This window comes from Rhineura floridana, chromosome 4, assembly GCF_030035675.1.
Source record: "Rhineura floridana isolate rRhiFlo1 chromosome 4, rRhiFlo1.hap2, whole genome shotgun sequence".
Classification (NCBI taxonomy): domain Eukaryota; kingdom Metazoa; phylum Chordata; class Lepidosauria; order Squamata; family Rhineuridae; genus Rhineura; species Rhineura floridana.
The window spans coordinates 110,945,197-110,959,821 of record NC_084483.1 but is presented as its reverse complement, the minus strand read 5'-3'; the positions used below and the strand labels follow the sequence as shown (position 1 = coordinate 110,959,821).

The following is a 14,625-nucleotide window of genomic DNA, read 5'->3' as shown; positions in this document are numbered from 1 at the left end:
CCGGGAAGGGTGACTTAGCCTGTGCCTGCTTTTGAGACGGGCTCCTGCCTCAAAAGAAGCTTATTCAGATATATCAGTCAGTTTTTTCTTTTTTTTTTTGACTGATTAAACCTCTCCCGGGTAGGGAGAAACGAAGAGATCAACCTCAAAGCCTATTTTTGTTGGGACGACCAGATCTCATTAATTTATGGGACGAGGTCCAGCCGACGAAGGTGGGACGGATTTTCAACAGCAAGCTCTATCTGTTAAAGCGAACGTTCATCTTATCTTCTAAGAGAGAACGCACTAACAGGCAAGCACCCTTCTTTCTATATTTTTCTTTTACTTGACTTAAATTGTTGCTGTTTAAAAGAGATTTGCCAGATTGATCGGTTTTTGACATCTCACTGGGGAGCCGTAACTTCTCTCTGCTACGCACTAATTAATAGCTTATCTCTGTTTTTGTTGCAAAAAGCTGTCCTGGACTTGCATTCTAAAGATACACACAGAAGAGGGATTTCTATTCCAGATTTTTATTTTGAAAAATATTATACTGTTTTGAGACTACTCTCTTTTTGGTCTATTTTATTTTGACGAATCTGTTTCTTGACGATTGCCATTAATTGCTTCGATCCTGGGAACTGCATTTTGTTTACTTAACTATTGGAGAGATAAGGCTGTCTGCTCTGTTTATACTGTGATGTCACCAAGTTTGGAGTATTAACCCAATTGTTGCTGAAATAAGAAGTGGTTTTCCTATATTTTTCTTTTAAAATGGCAATTAAGAAAGTGGCTGAGAATCTGGAAATAACTATGTTTCAGAGAATAATGAATGAGATTGAGATAACGAAAATTGAATTGAGTAAAATGAAGCAGGAGATTAAAGATATAAGGGTCCCTGTGAGAGAGGTGACCCTGGAAGGGGTCCCTGTGAGAGAGGAGACCCCGGAGATTGGAATAGGGGTCCCTGTGAGAGAGGAGACCCTGGAGACTGGAATAGGGGTCCCTGTGAGAGAGGAGATCCCGAAGATTGGAACAAACGTGGAACAGGAACAAGATTTGGAGTCTATGGACTTTAGAAATAAAATCTATTGTTTGGAACTCAATGTTATCTCTGAAGAAATTAATGAAGATTCTAGAGATAAAGTTATCAATGGCATGGATTATCTTCTGGACTGGAATGATGTGATGGAGCCCAATATAGAGAAAATCTATGGAATTAACTGCAGCCATGTGACAATGGAAAAACTTTTAAGAGATGACCCAGTGTATTTTGAAAAAAAGAACAGAGATATGATCTTACAGCAGTATTTCAGCAACTTATTCAGAATGGATGGCAAGAAAATATTTGGGATAGAGGTAATTCCCATCAGACTCTTATTATATGACTATGGCTTTGACAGCAAGATTATTATGGAATACTGATAATGGAAGATTGGATATTGAAATTACTGGACTTAACAAGACTACTGAAGATGGAAGATGGAAAATGGAACTAATAGAGATAATAGAACAATGGCTACTGAAATTACTGAACCTAACAGATTCTGATGTGATGGATTAATTGAAATGTTTATTTTGACTATGGTTATGACAATAAGATTATCATAATTAGTAATGAGATGGATTAATCGATATGCTTATCTGGAAAAAAAAATTGATAGATATATTTCTTAAAGAATTGAAACCTCTCTTTGACTTTTTGTGGAAAGAATAAAGTAATGTTTATGAGATTTGATGATTAAGTAAGATAACTACTGGAGGAAAGTGATTTTATAATATGACTTAAGAGACAGGATTGCTATATATTATAGACTTATAACTGATTTGATCTTTGACAAATGGGAAGTCAATATTTTACTCTTTATTTTTTATTTTTGTTTTTTTTTTTTTCTTCTTTTCTTTTTTTCTTTTTGTTTAACTATTTTTGATTTTGTTTTTTGTCTTTGAATGTTTTATGATTTTGTCTTGTATGTTTTATGAAAATCTGAATAAAAATTATTGAAAAAAAAAAAAAGAATTATAATAACTAGTAGGGCTGGCTCCTCCAACCCACCCCCACATTATATTACAATTGATATATGGGGCACGTTTTTTCTGGATTAAAATTGGTAGCACGAAAGTATTTGCCTGCTGCCAATTTTAATCTGGAAAAAGTATACCTCAAGTAACAAAATACCCTATTGAAAACAATAAAAATATGGTTCAATCCTAACCAGTGTAGGCACAGCAATCCTGAAACATTTTAAAGGAATTTTGGGTAGAGAATCAAAAGGCAACACTGGGAGTGAAAAAATAAGCAGACTGGCTATAGAGCTTTACAAAACCTTGCCACTATCTAAAAAACCCTCTAGGTTTATCTGCACACTCCTCATGAAAATACAGTGAACAATGCTATAAACCATTTAATGAATATTTAATTATTATTCCAGTAAAGCCTTTTAGAAGACCATACAACACAATTACATAGAAATGCTCTCTAACCACAAGAGGAAGAATGTACTAGAGCATGCATTTTAGTTTCTGGCGGGAATGTAGACATGAAGCAAATCAATTGCAACTCAACACACAAGCGGAGTGAGCCAGAACAGTAAAAATGTATGCAGATTATCTTACTAGGGACTTCTAGGCAACATGAAAGGTGAATTCTGCACAGTGAGTGGAGACTAATCTGTAGCACTTGGGGGGATTTATAGGTAGCTCACCCAACCAGTAAGGGTTAACACAGCATCACAAGAAGGTAATGAGAGAGAAGAGGATTCCAAATCAAAAGTAGGATTGGCTGGGGGGATCTCATACAGAAGCAAAGTTCCATCCTTCATAGCAAAAAGGTTTGGGAATAATTATATTCAGTAAACGACAAAACATACATTTTTGTTAAAAACAGGAGGTTGAATTCTGCTCACCAATTATCCTTCAGCTGATTCATGGTCTGATTCAAGAATAATTTTATAACAAAAGCTTGAATCACCAATGCTGATATACCTAATTTGCTATTTCTAGCACTCAACATCCAGAGCCAGCAGCCGTGTGCAGAACTGTCTAGTTCTATGCCAAAAATAGTAGCTATTCAGGAAGATATGTCAGGTATGAAGCCAGACTGATTCTTTCTCTCTCTCTCTCTCTCTCTCTCTCTCTCTCTCTCTCGTTTACAGTTTAGTTGGGAAAACAAAGAAAGTGTGTGTTAACCTGACAACTCAGATCAGAATTTCCCAAAACATGATGAGGGGTTAAGCTTACTGTGCAGACATTGGGAAGGTGATTTGTTACAGAAAGCCTATGAAGTTATAATAGTGCCTTTTCCTACTGACATGCATATGTTAATTTATTTAATCACTAGAACAATACATTTGGAGAAATAGAACTAAGATGGCTGTGAAGGTTCAGAGTGCTGCAAAAAAATAATAGGGTAAACTGAACCTGGTCATTTTGTTATGCGGCCAATGAAGTATCTAACCAGCCTGGAAAAAACTGGGAGATTATCAGGCTGATTCCTCAGGGCTATACTACATATTATGACAGACAGGGAGGCTGCAGGAAATGGCCTCTCCATGGCACATTGCCACCATTCTTCCTGTGATATGCAGCTTCACTTACCTCTTCTGATATTGTCACATTGTATGTTTTCTTGTTCCCTTTGCCAGCAGCAGCAAATGATGTGGAGCAGGGGCACTGATATGCCTGCAAGTGAAACTATACGTTTGTATTTCAGTTTGTGTTCTCTCTTAGTTAGTCCCAACATCATTGTAACTCTCACACAGTTTCCTGTTCCTCTTTAAATACAACTCTTGCTTTCCCCCATGACAAATCCTGTACATGTGGATGGGATGCAATGTTTTCCACAGAAATATTTCTAATACTTTTCAAACGCTTTTTGTTTGTTTGTTCAGCCAGAAGAAGAAATTTGTCACCTAGTATTATTGGTAATTGCTGTTAGTTATGAAGGCTGCAGAATCAATTTATTCAGTCCTCAAAAGCAGTGGAATTAGATTATTGCAAATTAAAAGTTAAAATTCTGCAAGGTCACTATGGGGGGGGGCAGGTTTTGAAAGTTGAAGCACATTATTTTCATCTTTAGTTTTCTCATATTATGTGGAATTTAAGCCCTATGCCACTGATGGAAAGCACTATTGCTATAGGATTTCCCCGTCAAAGCAGTGGCCCGAATCACACATAACGCTAAGCCATGGTTTGGCTTAGTGCTGTGTGCAAACAAGGCTAGTGAATGGCTAGCCCAAATATCCTTAAGTGTCAGAGTACTTTTATTCTGTGTCTAACTTCCCAATTTCAAATCAAAGATGAACTTTTATGGACGCTATAATGTGTGGTGGTGCCTGCACAAGACCACCCAATGAGCCAACAATGGGCCCAGTCAAAGATGCAGGAATAGTTCAGACTCTTTCATTAAATGGTTTCTTATTTTAGTCCAATTTTGATATAACCACATGGTGTGGTTTAAGGAGTGCTGAGCTGAAATGAACTAGCCATCATTAAATGCATTGGTATGGCAGCAAAAGCAGAAAGTTCCAGAAGTCTCTGTGAGAGTCTGACAACTGAAGTAGGCTGATGATAGCTTTGGAGAAGTTCTTTGCTGCTGAACGTTGTTGGAATTAGAGCCATAATCCTTAGCTGACCACTGTTTTCTGGAATAAGAATAGCCTACTGGGATATTTTACAAAAATCACTTCTCTGAAGAATTAATTGAATCAAAAGAATGGACACACTTCAACAACAAATCTCATCTAGCACCTAGATCTCTAGAAAATCTATTGAAGAAGAGTTCTGCTACAAAAGGAAGTTGGGCCAGTTTGTGTATTATAGGAAAGACCTTGGTTTTTTTCTTTGAAATTTGAATACATTAAAGGGTTTGTTTGTGTTTTGATTTTCTTTGGTAAACAAATTCCTGATTTACCATCCAGATCTGTTGTTTCAAAACACAAGGGATAACAAGAGTTATGAAGAAAATAGCAACTGATGTTGCTATCTGTTGCATGGGGCATTTCAATACCAGTTAATTAAAGCTATCCAGATCGCATTATCCTATTGAAATAAAAAACGAATGATGCCCCTTATGCAAGGATTTGCATAGATCAAATAGGCCCTTAACAAAACAATTCAGGACCTAAAGCTTTCCTCAGGACCATTCAGAACCTAAAGCTTTCATCTGACAAAGATTAAGGACAATACAGACGAATTGGTTTCTGTGGTTTTCAATATTAGCTTTCTTTCTGCCTGCAAAAAGCTTTGAAGCATATTTATTTTTATTCTCATAAAGTCTCTTATAACTAGATTATGCGGACAGTGTCATAGGATAGGATTTCAATCTATCCTAATGGACTAGTGTAGAGGGATGATATTTAAAACTAGGACAACTCAGCACTTCTGCTCCAGTTTCATTTTCTTGCCTATGCTGAGTTATGTCTGACAGGAAAGGAAAATTTTGTCTAGTCATGGAATATCAATCATGTCATTGTTTCATACCCTAGAACTAGAAAGTGCAAAGAAAAACTCCTGCATCTTAATGGGCTTTAACTAGGCCAGCCGGTTTGTTTCACCAACCTCACAAGTTTGTTTTAAGGTTTGTGCTATGCAAGATTAAAGATTCCCTGGTTCTGTTGATAATTATAGTCCCATTGCAGCTTGTTTGAATGTATGCGTCAAATGCAGTGGGTACAAAATTTAAGCCTAAAGATCTAAACACACTTACTAAGGAGTAAGCCCCACTGAACACAGCAGGATGTACTTCGGAGTAAACACGTGTAGGATTCTGCTATAAGGTTGCAGTCCTAACTATGTCTACTCTGAAGTAAGTCCCTCTGTGTTCAATAGGACGTACTCCCAGGTAAGTGGGGTAAGGATTGCAGCTGCAGTAAGATAATATGGATGTACCAGTAGGGTTGCCAGGTTCAGGGCCTGAGACTGATCCTGTATCTTTAGGAGAAGAGAAAGTCAGCCAAGTGCAGGTGTTCTTGCAACACTGTAATGGGAAAAACCACAAGGTGGAATTCTCCCTATCTACCTTGTGGTTTTTCCCATTACAGTGTTGCAAGAACACCTGCACTTGGCTGACTTTCTCTTCTCCTAAAGATACAGGATCAGTCTCAGGCCCTGAACCTGGCAACCCTATGTACCAGATTTACAAAGCTCAAGTAGGCAATCATAGCTTTGTACTTAACTCCTGGCCTGGAAGGTACACATGATCAGGAAGTATATGCAGGTGAATGAGCAGGCTGGCTCTGACAATGGCTAGCATGGAAATCAAGAATAACCAAGAAGGGACAGGATACTCCATGCCTCTTGTACATAGTAGGAAGTGTGTGTGTATAACTAGCTTGCTAAGAGGCTAGTGGTCTGTGTTTCCATTCTAGCAGGCTAGTACATAATTTCATAAATTAATTATTTTTATTTGTGTATTTACAATGCTCAGAAAAGATAATATTTATTTTAATAGATGCAGTGGCCTTCTATAAGTGTTCTTCCATGTCAAACTATGCAGCTTGTGCCAGATGTGATGGAAACATCACCTCAGTCAGTAAAATAAAGCAATCAAACCAAAGAGCATAGTAGATGCATCATACTGAAAACAATACAACAGCTATTCTTGTAAATGTAAATGCTCATTGTTTTAACTCCCCTCACAATACATTAAATTTGTTATTTCATCATGAAACCACATGTTCCAAAGTTAAACCATTAAACAATAAGTGCAAATTATTCTTATATTAGAATGACAGTATATATTTAAAACTGCTTAACTCTGCATACACACACATTCTATTTTGAGAGTTAATGTATATTCAAGTTATTCTGCCAATCAAAAGTATTTGATAATTACATGTATGCTATTCTGTCTCTCTTCCCTACCTCTGCAATCCAAAGCGTGCTTACTAGAAAGTAAGTCCTATTCAACTCAGTGGAATTTACTTCTGAGTAAAGATGATTATGATTACACTGAAAGAAGTCTTCTTATCCCTTAGACAGGTTCTGAGTCACTAATCCTTATCACTATTTTTGTGACCCTCCTTCTCCTAAGAGGAAAAAGTAGCCACTGAAGGGTTAAGAAGGTGAATGTAAAGAAGACCAATATTGTAAACTGCAGAAAAATCAAACATCTGGCAGCACACAGAGAAGACACAAATTAATATTGTAGTTTAGCCAAGAACTAACGTCTGATATGTTTCACTTACCGGCAGTATCCATTTCCTCTTTCTTCACAAAGCCAGAAAAACAGCTAATGCTCATCTCCTTTCCCCCTCCCTCTCCCTAAGGAAGCGCCCTGCCCATCTCTGATTATCAGACCTTGCTGGCAGTGCATGCACTGACTACTGCAGACATCGCTAGGGAAATTTATATCTCTAAGGATGACAAACAGCCATTAGCTCCATTACAAGCAGGCTATGCAAGCCTATTGAAGATACAGCTGAATTCGGCCAAGGTATTCACTTTGGGCAAAGGAAGGGGGGTGAAATGCAGTAAAAACCCAGCACAATCACACATAACTCACTGCCTAAACTAAGTAGTACTGACAGTATAGTTCTGAGAGTTAAAACTTTCTTAAAACAGTAATGGTGAAAAAGACAAACTTTATTATAGGAATAATTAGGAAAGGAATTTTAAAAGTCAGTATCATGAAGCCTTTTATATTAATCTATGATGCTGCCACATTTGGAATACTGTGTACAATTCTGGCTGCCCCAGAGGGGTGTATCCAGAACATTTCTCTTGGGAGGGGTCCAAGAAATTCTGCTGAAGCCCATCTTAATTCACATGTATAACACACACAGCAGCAACAAACCTGTGAAATTTTAGTGTTTGTGTGCACACACGTACATGCTTTGTTTAGAGTCATATTCCATAACATTCAGAAGCCTACAGTGTGGCATAAAATCTTCAGAACTTGGAATTTGGCAGCACTGATGCAGAAGGGCATTTTAATCAAGCTTCATACTTGTTCTTTATCAACATGAAGGCTGGTTTATGCATTCCACTCTTTTGGTGACATAATCTGCTTAGTTACTCACTTACCCCTTCTCCCCCTACTGTTGTCACACCATCATGAACTGCAAAAAGACCTACCCCAAGGGGCTGAACCCTGGAAAAAGCAATTGCTGAGACCAAGATGACTTCCACATACAAGTGAAGGCAGCCAGTGCCTAGCTCTGTTCCAGGGCCTGAACTTCACAATTTATACATTCCCCCACCCACCTCTTCTTGCTGCGACTGTGATGTGGAATGATACCATCTGCAAACTCCTCTGGCATTCACAATGACAGCTTCATGGCCGTGGACCCTGAGGAAGCTGGAGCAGACAGGACCATGGAGAAGGGCGAGGAGGAGTCATGCACCAGGCCAGAAGAGGAGGAGGAGGGTCCACACAGGAGCTGCCAGAAGAAATGTTGGAGTATATCTTGTCCTTCCTCTCACCACAAAGCACAAAACAGCTGCCCTTGCTTGCAAACAGTGGTATTGGCTCATCAAAGGTGTGACCCATCAATGTTACCACAGCTTCATCAAGGCGGAACAAGAAGGGAACATTCAATGGGAGAGCTGCACGTGTGCTACCCCATGACCCCCATCATCCACTACTTTTCGCACAGCACGTGTTACTATGATGCCAACCAATCTATGTACATGTTGTATGGCTGCAGCCAGTGCAGTTGCAACAAAGCTTTCAATGATTTCTGGAGGCTTGATCTGAACAGCAAAGAGTGGGTCTGGGCCCTGGCCTCAGGCTGTTACACTTTGTCAAAGTCTGGGGCTGTTCTGGTGGTGTACAAATACTTACTAGTGCTCTTTGGTTGCTGGTGACCTAGTCCTTGCACACCGCATCAGAGTTTCTTTGTTGAAATACAGTACATACCTATTCACCATCCAAAAATTAGTGGAAATATGTGGTGACAACCCATGGTTCCCTCTGATGAACTGCCACTCCTCCTATGTCATACAGGACAAGATTATTGTCTGTAGGGGGGTTGCCTTGGGTCTCAGCAAATGAGTAATGACATCTGGGTGCTGGATCTGGGCCTGGTCTAAGCCAGACATCTCTGGGCCCAGCCCTCATCCACAAAGCAGCCAATCTCAGATTGTCATAGACAACAAAACCATCCTGATCCTCGGAGCCTGTGGGAGTCCACTGTTCAAGGATGCACTAAAGCAGTGTTCAAGGATGCCTGGCTGCTGCACATGCTCCAACCCCTGGACCTGGCAGCCCCTGAAGGTGGAGAACAAAGAGCAAGGTGCTCTCAAGCTGTGGTACCACCCAGCCTGCAGGATGGGTCAGTGCGTGGTAGTCTTCAGGCAAGCCCCCAGCTGGAGAGTGCCCCTTAGCCCTGCGCTGGTCTCTTTACCAGGATACCCTGGCAGCTGGAGCAACATAAGCAGCACTGAGGTGGTGGCAGCAGCAGCAGGGCCCTCCACCCCTCAGCCCATCTGTGCCCAAAGAGATGGATGCCTTATTTTATTTATTTATTTATTTATTTCATTTTTAAACCGCCCATAGCGAATAGCTCTCTGGGCGGTGAACAAAACAAGATTAAAATACAATATTACAATAAAATTACAATAAAATCAGCAACAAGTTAAACGGAAAAAAAATTAAATGAAACACATTGAACATTAAAATGCCTGGGAGTATAGCCAGGTCTTAACCTGGCGCCTAAAAGAAAGTACCGAAGGCGCCAGGCGTATCTCCACAGGTAGGCTGTTCCACAGTTCGGGGGCCACTACAGAAAAGGCCCTAGATCTAATAACAATCCTCCGGGCATCCTGATGAGTTGGTACCCGGAGGAGGGCCTTGGATATTGAACAAAGTGAATGGGTAGGTTCATAGCGGGAGAGGCGTTCCACAAGGTATTGTGGTCCCACACCGTGTAAGGCTTTATAGGTCAAAACCAGCACCTTGAATCTGGCTCGGAAACAAATAGGCAGCCAGTGCAGGCGGGCCAGGACAGGTGTTATATGCGCAGACCAGCGGGTCCTTGTTAACAACCTGGCTGCCGCATTTTGCACTAGCTGAAGTTTCCGAACGGTCTTCAAGGGCAGCCCTACGTAGAGCGCATTACAGTAGTCCAGTCTAGAGGTTACCAGAGCGTGAACAACTGAGGCGAGATCGTCACTGTCCAGATAGGGGCGTAGTTGGGCTACTAAGCGAAGATGGTAAAACGCATTCCGTGCCACCGAGGCCACTTGAGCCTCAAGCGACAAGGAAGGGTCAAAAAGGACCCCCAAGCTACGAACCTGTTCCTTCAAGGGGAGTGTAACCCCATCTAGAACAGGATGAACATCCACCATCTGGGCAGGTAAAGAGCTCACCAACAGTGTCTCAGTCTTGTCTGGATTAAGTTTCAGTTTATTAGCTCTCATCCAGTCCATTATCGCGGTTAGGCAACGGTTCAGCACATCAACAGCCTCACCTGAAGAAGGTGAAAAGGAGAAGTAGAGTTGCGTGTCATCAGCGTACTGATGGCAACGCACTCCAAAACTCCTGATGACCGCACCCAGAGACTGCATGTAGATGTTAAAGAGCATGGGGGACAAAACCGACCCCTGAGGGACTCCACAATGGAGAGTCCAGGATGTCGAGCAATGTTCCCCAAGCACTACCTTCTGGCGACGATCCGCTAAGTAGGAGCAGAGCCACTGCCAAGCAGTGCCCCCAACTCCCAACTCCGCGAGCCTTCCCAGAAGGATACCATGGTCGATGGTATCAAACGCCGCTGAGAGATCAAGGAGAATCAACAGGGTCACACTCCCCCTGTCCCTCTCCCGACAAAGGTCATCATACAGGGCGACCAAGGTTGTTTCAGTGCCAAAACCAGGCCTAAAACCGGATTGAAATGGATCCAGATAATCGGTTTCATCCAAGAGCGCCTGGAGCTGGCCGGCGACCACCCGCTCCAGGACCTTGCCCAAAAAAGAGACATTCGCCACCGGTCTATAGTTGTTCAAAATATCTGGGTCCAAAGAAGGTTTCTTTAGAAGAGGTCTCACTACTGCCTCCTTGAGACTACTAGGGACTACTCCCTCTCTCAAGGAGGCATTTATCACCTCTTTGGCCCAGCCGGTGGTTACAGCCCTGCTGGCCTTCACCAGCCAAGATGGGCAAGGATCAAGGGCAGACGTGGTCGCCCGCACCATTCCAAGCACCTTGTTCACTTCCTCGAGCTGCACCAACAGAAACTCATTCAACAATGAAGGACAAGACCGCGCTCTGGACACTTCAATGGAGTCATCTGTCATAACATCAGAGTCTAAGTCCCGACGGATGCAAGCAATCTTATCCTGGAAGTGCTCCGCAAATTCGTTGCAGCGAGCTTCCGATGTTTCCTTAGTATCAGGAGGGCCAGAATGTAAAAGCCCTCGTACCACCCTAAAAAGCTCCGCTGGGCGGCAAAGAGATGATCTAATGGTGGTAGCAAAATATGACTTTTTTGCCGCCCTAACCACTTTTACATACAACTTAGTGGAAGCACTCACCAAAGAATGACTACATCCGTCAGGAGTTCGCCTCCACCTGCACTCTAGCCTCCTTCTCTCTTGCTTCATCACTCTCAGCTCCGGGGTATACCACGGTGCTGTTTGAGTTCTGCACCGAAGGGGACGCGCGGGAGCGATCATGTCAATGGCCCGGGTCATCTCCGCATTCCACAGATCGACCATGGCCTCGACAGGAGCGCCAGTGCTATCAGCCGGAAAAACTCCCAGAGCGCTCTGGAAAGCAACAGGATCCATAAGCCTCCGGGAGCGGACCAACTTAATAGGTCCCCCACCTCTGCAGAGGGAAAGGGTTGCCGTGAGTCTAAAGCTCAGCAAGCGGTGATCTGTCCATGACAATGGAGTAGATGAAAAATACCCCACCCTCAGATCACCATCTCCATGACCAGTGGCGAAGATCAAATCAAGAGTATGTCCTGATACATGCGTCGGGCCAGTAGCAACTTGAGACAGCCCCATGGTTGTCATGGAGGCCATGAAGTCCTGAGCTGCCCCGAACAAGACAGCCTCGGCATGAATGTTGACATCCCCCAGTACCACAAGTCTGGGGGATCTCAACAATACCTCCAAGACTATCTCCGTCAGCTCAGCTAGGGAAGCCATTGGGCAGCAAGGTGGGCGGTACACCAATAGTATTCCCAATCTGTCTCCTTGGCCCAGCACAAGATGAAGACACTCCAAACCAGTCGCCGTCTGGACAGGGTGCTTACCATCCATTGCCTTCTGGCAGGGTCATCAGCCACCCCAGTTACTGAACACCAGCAAGCCTTTGTATCAGAGCATGAACTGCAAGCCCATGCAGATGAACATGCTGGATGTGAAGGGGGTCAAGGAGTGTGGGTAGGTCCATAAGAGCATAAGAAGAGCCTGCTGGATCAGGCCAGTGGCCCATCTAGTCCAGCATCCTGTTCTCACAGTGGCCAACCAGGTGCCCGGGGGAAGCCCGCAAGCAGGACCCGAGTGCAAGAACACTCTCCCCTCCTGAGGCTTCCGGCAACTGGTTTTCAGAAGCATGCTGCCTCTGACTAGGGTGGCACAGCACAGCCATCATGGCTAGTAGCCATTGATAGCCCTGTCCTCCATGAATTTGTCTAATCTTTTTTTAAAGCCATCCAAGCTGGTGGCCATTACTGCATCTTGTGGGAGCAAATTCCATAGTTTAACTATGCGCTGAGTAAAGAAGTACTTCCTTTTGTCTGTCCTGAATCTTCCAACATTCAGCTTCTTTGAATGTCCACGAGTTCTAGTATTATGAGAGAGGGAGAAGAACTTTTCCCTATCCACTTTCTCAATGCCATGCATAATTTTATACACTTCTATCATGTCTCCTCTGACCCGCCTTTTCTCTAAACTAAAAAGCCCCAAATGCTGCAACCTTTCCTCGTAAGGGAGTCGCTCCATCCCCTTGATCATTCTGGTTGCCCTCTTCTGAACCTTTTCCAACTCTATAATATCCTTTTTGAGATGAGGCGACCAGAACTGTACACAGTATTCCAAATGCGGCCGCACCATAGATTTATACAACGGCATTATGATATCGGCTGTTTTATTTTCAATACCTTTCCTAATTATCCCCAGCATGGAATTTGCCTTTTTCACAGCTGCTGCACACTGGGTCGACATTTTCATCGTGCTGTCCACTACAACCCCAAGGTCTCTCTCCTGGTCGGTCACCGCCAGTTCAGACCCCATGAGCGTATATGTGAAATTAAGATTTTTTGCTCCAATATGCATAATTTTACACTTGTTTATATTGAATTGCATTTGCCAGTTTGCCATTTCCAGTGGAAAGTGTTCAATAGCAGCTCTGTGGTGGGGCTGCCTGAGATCAGCCTGTACACCATGGTGCAAGACCAGGAGGCAGGGAGGTGATCGTCTTTGGTGGCCTGATGGACAAGAAGCAGAACATCAGCTACTGCCCCAAATGCCCTGCACTTCATCTGAGCAAAGAGATAAAGTGGCAGCAACAACTGTCCTTGTTCCCCACAAACCCAAACACCCACTGGCCTTTCCTGCTCCTTCGCTTCCATTGACTTAATAAGACCACCCTCAGTGCTCTGTTAAATGGGTTGTTAATTTGGCATCCACCAATCAATAAAAAGATCTAAGCAAATGGCACAAATACTTCCCCCTCCAGTTCCCAGCAGGAGCCTCAATTGCCGAAACTGAGAGAGATTGAGAAGCATAGGCAAGGCAATGGGGAGGAAGGGGGAGGGACAGATGATGAGGAGTGGCCCCAAGGCAGGCAGGCAGGCATCTGCCTTTTTTTGTTGTAGCACCTACTCTTTGGAATTCTCTCCCCTTAAATATTAAATATTAGATGGGTGCCATCTCTGTTGTGTTTTCAGTGCCTACTGATGACCTTCCTCTTTCAGCAAGCCTTTTAGATGGAGACCATATCCCAATCTGCATCTTTGCTGGAACTGTTTTTAAGATGTTTTTAAAGTGGTTTTTTTAAAGGACTTTTTGTTTTTAGTATGTTTTATAAATGCTTTCAGTTGGATTCCTGCATTTAGCAGGGGGTTGGACTCAATGGCTTTATAGGCCCTTTCCAACTCTACTATTCTATGATTCTATGTTTTTAGTGTTTTGTCGTCTGTTTACCATCCTGGGCTCCTTCTGGGAGGAACGGAAGGATAGAAATTTAAAATATAAATAAAGAATAGAATGTTAATCTGTTTCCCGACTGCTGACCTCTGCTTCTGTTTGTCCTATGCACGCAATTGCTATAACATTAGATTGGGATGAGCAGTGCATGGAAAATCCCTCCCCCTTTTTTTTTTATATAGAGAAATGTTGTTTCTGGTCTTAATCTTTTAAATATATTCTGCAGGAGTAGAAAAATCCTGTCACTGGAAACCAACTATTCCAATCAGGGACACCAATTGTACCAATCTCTTTCTATCTCCAGCTTTGGAGTCTGGATAGTTGGGGAGCTGAGTAGGCAATGTGCTACCTAGGTTCTCAGGATATTTTGGAAACTTTTCCCTTTGAGCTTGGTCCATGGAATGGTCAATCTTCACCTTTGTTTTGAACTCTGCAGCAGAGCAGGAATTTTTTTACTGAGAATCATGCTTTATTATAAATCTGTCAATGTCTGAAACCCATGTTATTAAGACGGTTGGTGCATCTGGAACTTGCACATGTCCCAAA

At 42.6% G+C, this 14,625-nt stretch overlaps 1 protein-coding gene and 1 pseudogene across 2 annotated transcripts in view; one reads left to right on the top strand and one right to left on the bottom strand.

The window, feature by feature from the left end:
- PHACTR2 (phosphatase and actin regulator 2) overlaps window positions 1–14,625 on the bottom strand; it is a 227,280-nt gene that overhangs the window by 123,589 nt on the left and 89,066 nt on the right. The window lies entirely within an intron of this gene.
- On the top strand, window positions 8,212–12,316 carry LOC133384096 (F-box only protein 42-like; annotated as a pseudogene).